The sequence below is a fragment of the Dipodomys ordii genome, unplaced genomic scaffold, assembly GCF_000151885.1.
Source record: "Dipodomys ordii isolate 6190 unplaced genomic scaffold, Dord_2.0 Scaffold9, whole genome shotgun sequence".
Taxonomy (NCBI): Eukaryota; Metazoa; Chordata; class Mammalia; order Rodentia; family Heteromyidae; genus Dipodomys; species Dipodomys ordii.
This window is the reverse complement of record NW_012267225.1, coordinates 22,118,736-22,123,826: the sequence shown is the minus strand read 5'-3', so window position 1 is coordinate 22,123,826 and position 5,091 is coordinate 22,118,736. Positions and strand designations below refer to the sequence as shown.

At 37.7% G+C, this 5,091-nt stretch overlaps 1 pseudogene; it reads left to right on the top strand.

The window, feature by feature from the left end:
* The first annotated feature begins 977 nt into the window (after positions 1–977).
* On the top strand, positions 978–3,747 carry LOC105980423 (annotated as a pseudogene).
* Positions 3,748–5,091: the final 1,344 nt, after the last annotated feature.

The window sequence follows — 5,091 nt, the reverse complement described above, 5'->3', positions numbered from 1 at the left end:
GTTGTCCTCAATCACAGAAATCTTGCTTTCTTTGAATGGAAAGGAAGTCTTGTGGACTCTTCTGCCTGAACTGTTCTGGCCCATGATCCTCCTAATACATCCACTAAGTATTAACTAAAAATATTGAGTTCATAATTATACTTTGGTCCTATTAAATAACTGACTTAGCATAAACAAATAACAAGAAATGTTTAGAAAAAAGGAAGTAATTTTAGGACATAATAAAAATAGAGCAAAGAGTTTAACTATTCTAGTTTGTTGCATTAACCATAGTCATAAGTGAATAACAAGTCAAATAAAAACTGAAGAGAGTGCATTTCTCTCTTATGTTCCAGAGGGAGGGGGAAAATGAGAGGAGAAGTCTGGTATATATACACAATGGAAGTTTACTCATCTACTAGGAAGAATGGTAGTAGATCATTTGCAAAGAAATGGATGTGACTTGAAAACATTGTGTTAAGTGAAGTAAGTCAGGTCTAACATGACAAAGAACACATTTTGTTCTCATATGTGAAAGCTACAAATAATTTATAAGAATGTACAAGCAAACAGGTATGGGATTGTATGCAAGCCTCCACAAATATACCTTAATCAAAGTATAGTATTTGCAGGGGAAATTTGAATTGTATAATTCCTTAGGATAACTAACTCACAGTACAACAAAATGAATACCAGGAAACTGGCACGTGAAAGGTATTGAGAGGTCAAGGGGAAGAGGAGAGACAAATGAGGAGAGGAAATGGGGGAAGAATGCAGCCGTAATACTCCATGCATCTATTTTGAAATTAAGAAAATTGTGGAGAGGGTTTGTATTGGGATGAATGAGAGAGAATGATGGAAGAGTGACATTGATCAAGCTCTACTACTGTCTTCATAAACATTTGCTGAATGGTGTCTCCTTTGTTAAACTACTTATAGATAACAAAAATATAATTTGAAAAAAAAGAGTAAAGAGAACACAAATGCAAACTTCCAAGATGGGGGCGGCAGAGGAGCGGATCGCTGAGGAAGGAGGCGGCGGCCACGGCGATGCCGCCGGCTCTGCTCAAAGACAGCCCCCAGTGCCCTCGTCCCAGGCCCCGCAGTCGGGGTCACAGGCACCTCCGGCGATGGCTCCGGACCAGCTGCCACAAAACAACACGCTGGTGGCGCTGCCTATCATTGCCATCCAGAACATCCTCAGCTTTATGTCCTACGACGAAATTAGCCAGCTCCGCCTGGTTTGTAAAAGAATGGACTTGGTCTGTCAGAGAATGTTGAATCAGGGATTTTTGAAAGTGGAGAGATACCATAATCTGTGTCAGAAACAAGTTAAAGCACAACTTCCAAGGAGAGAGTCAGAAAGGAGGAACCATTCTCTAGCTCGTCATGCAGACATCCTTGCTGCTGTGGAAACCAGGTTGTCACTCTTAAATATGAGTTTTATGAAGTACGTGGATTCCAATCTCTGTTGCTTCATCCCAGGAAAGGTGATTGATGAAATTTATCGTGTACTGAGATATGTCAATTCTACCAGAGCCCCTCAACGAGCTCATGAAGTCCTTCAAGAGTTAAGGGATATTTCCTCCATGGCAATGGAGTACTTCGATGAGAAGATTGTTCCCATTCTAAAGAGGAAATTGCCAGGGTCAGATGTGTCTGGAAGACTCATGGGCTTTCCTCCAGTTCCAGGACCATCTGCAGCCCTAACAACAATGCAGCTCTTCTCCAAGCAAAACCCTTCAAGACAAGAGGTTACCAAACTCCAGCAGCAGGTTAAAACCAATGGAGCTGGGGTGACTGTTCTCAGGCGTGAAATTTCTGAGCTTCGCACCAAAGTGCAAGAGCAGCAGAAACAGCTTCAAGACCAAGACCAGAAACTGCTAGAGCAGACCCAGATCATAGGTGAACAGAATGCACGATTGGCTGAGCTGGAACGCAAGCTACGTGAAGTAATGGAAAGTGCAGTAGGAAACTCCTCAGGGTCTGGGCAGAATGAGGAGTCTCCTCGGAAACGAAGAAAGGCAACAGAAGCCATAGACTGTCTTAGGAAATCCAAACGTCTTCGGAATAGGAAGTAACGTCTTTGGAATATGGTTCTAGCTCCAGAGGAAGACATTATGGCTTGGTAGCTTAAACAATTATGCATATCAGGATGCTGAGAGAAACATGGTGTCCTTAGGTTTCTAGGCTTTCAAAACTCAACTTACACTTGAACTCTTACAGTTGGGACATTCTTTTCCTGCTTCTGATGGAACTGATGCACAGAATGTTTTTACTTTGCAATAGATTTGTACTAAACAGACCCATGCTATAATGTTTGGGGAACTAACTTCTTTCTGTGCAGATAATGTTTAAAGTAAGTTTGTTTCTGCATATATGCACATTACATAAGGATTTTAAACCCAGTCTTGACAGACTAGATGTTAAGTTTAATACAGAAAATGTCCTGTTCACTTGAAAGAGGAAAAAACCTTTTTAAATGGACACTATCTTGTTTTAAAAAAAAAATGACTTTTTGTTATAAGTGACCTTTTCGTCTGGAATGTCTGAAAAGTAGTTGATGCTTTTTGGTATTGAAGTAATGGGTAACTGAATGGACTTCCATAGTATTGACTGTAGAAGGAGCCTCTACAGTATTGACTATATATTTTTATAAACTACTGGCAAGGGATGTCTCCAGTTGTTATATACATGTTTTCAGTTCTCTTTGGGGGCCATGTCTTACATTCGCATGGATGGATGCATGCATTGCCTAGTCAACTCACTTAAAAAGCTCTTGCACTGGTATTGATCTTGAACCTCTGTACTTATCCACTTTTTAGAGTGGCATCTTTGTTGACTTAGCGCTTAACATCTTCCACCACAACAGCTTGCCTCTAGGGGGAGAATTGTTAGTCCATTTGTCCTCCAGTTTTACAGGAACAAGAGAATCTTAAAGCCCATTGCTTTATTCTCTGTAGGGTTCAGGCATGCTGTCCAAGGCAGAACCCCAAATCCAAGGCTCTTTCTATTGGGATCTCCAGGAGCTAGTACTGATCCTCACTTATCACTGTGTGCTCATGGACTAAATGTGGTAACTCAATAGGGGACCCAACTTTTTTGGAGGCAAGTTTGCCACTAAAGGAAATTTCATTGTAGAAAATTGTACCATGAAAAACAATTTGATCATTTCATTTCTGGGGGATGACCTAAGAGAAGCTTTATTTTTCAAATATTAATTTCATGCTTTCCTTAAACTTTAAACAAAAGCTTTAAATTTTTTTTGCACTCTTTTGAGCTTGTAACTGGAAATGCATGTCTTGCACTGTTCAACCTTCTGAGTGGTCACTTTAACAACTTCCAAATTGTGTATAATAGTTCTTTTCTCTAGTTGTATGTCTCTGATACATTCAACTTAATCACTGTTTTAGTTTTATCTTCATGAGCTAAATTATGTAGTTATTTTTCTTTTAACTTCTTTTTAACAACTGTTGCTTTGAGCTTCAGTTAGTTAAAGTAAATTTAGTTGTGATATAGAAACTTGTCCCTTACTAGGTGGGAGTTGACACTTGTGCAAAACCTAAGGTTTTGGTAAGTACCAGAGTTGAAGAATAAAAGCACAAGATTATTGCCTTTAAAAAAAAAATCCGTCCAGCATAACATGGTTATTCATCCTTTAGGTAACCTTACCAAATGAAACTTTCCATTTTTAATATTGTCCTTAGCTTTTGATCATTTCTATGTGTTGCTCCATTTATTCTGTAGTATGTTTTCAATGAAAAAAAAGTAACATCCAAGTGTTTTATGGTTTGTTGAGAAGGTAACTTTAAAATAAACAATGTCGTAGAAACAAAAAAAAAAGAGAACACAAATGAGTTAATAAAGGCAAACAGCAACTAGTCACTAAAAAAGAGCAGTTGAAAGAAAAATAAGCAGAATGATTTTTGCAATCCTTTTCTTTTTTCCTTTTATATTTGCAAAATTTAATTGCACAAAGACTTTCACTGGAATATGTTCAGTTGTGTATGTAAAGTATTTTGACCAAATTCTTCCCATCTATATTATTCTTTTTAACCTCCTGCCCTTTCCCCTTCCTTGTTACCAATTTCTAGTAGGTTTTATTATGCTAGTTTCATACATATAGAATCACAATCCACACTGCTTTATTTATAATGTACTTTGCTCAAATTCTCATATAGATTACTGTATATTAACCACCATCTCCCTCCCTTCTACTTTTGTTGTGCCTTTCTTTCTCCTTATGATGTCTCTCCAAATAGTTCTCCTTTTATAATAATGTCATATTTAGGTCTACATTCCATATACAAGTGAAAACACACAATATTTAGAATAGTGAGTTTGATTTATCTCACTCTAATGTAGTAATTTCTAGGTCCATCTATTTTTTCCTGCAGTGGACATACAGTATTTTATTCTTCTTTATGACTGAATAATATTCCATTGTATAATGTACCACATTTTCTTTCTCTGTTTATTGGTTGTTGGACAAGTAGGCTGATTCCATACCCTAGCTATTGTGAAAAGTGCTTCTGTGAACATACTGTACAGGTATCTATTGATTTACATTCCTTTGGATATATGTCCAAGAATGGTATAACAGAGCCATATGGTAGTTCTGCTTTTAGTTTTTTGCATAGTGGTTGCACTAAATCATGTTCCTACCAACAGTGCATTAAGGTTCCATTTCCCTAACACCATCACCAGTATTTGTTGCTTTTTGATTTCTTGATTATAATCAAGGTGGCTGGGGTATGATGGAATCTCAGTGTCATTTGGACTTGAATTTCCTTTGTGGTTTGTGGCTAAGGATGACAAACAAGTTTTTCATGTATTTTTCTTTGTAGTGTCCCAGCACATACCTGGCCCTTTTCTACTTTAACTTTACTACATGGAGATTATCTTCTAGAACAGGCTAGCATTATCATTAGAAAAACACAACATACTCTGAAGCAAAAATGCCTGCTCTTTGTTGTTACACAACAGCATAATTTTCCAAAATGTCTTAATTAAGCAATTTGGATTGTGCTGTTTCTGCTGAAGAGCAGATACAGGATGACTTGTCAAACATGGGTTCCAAAGTAAAATACCTCATGAAGGTGGCATAGAAGA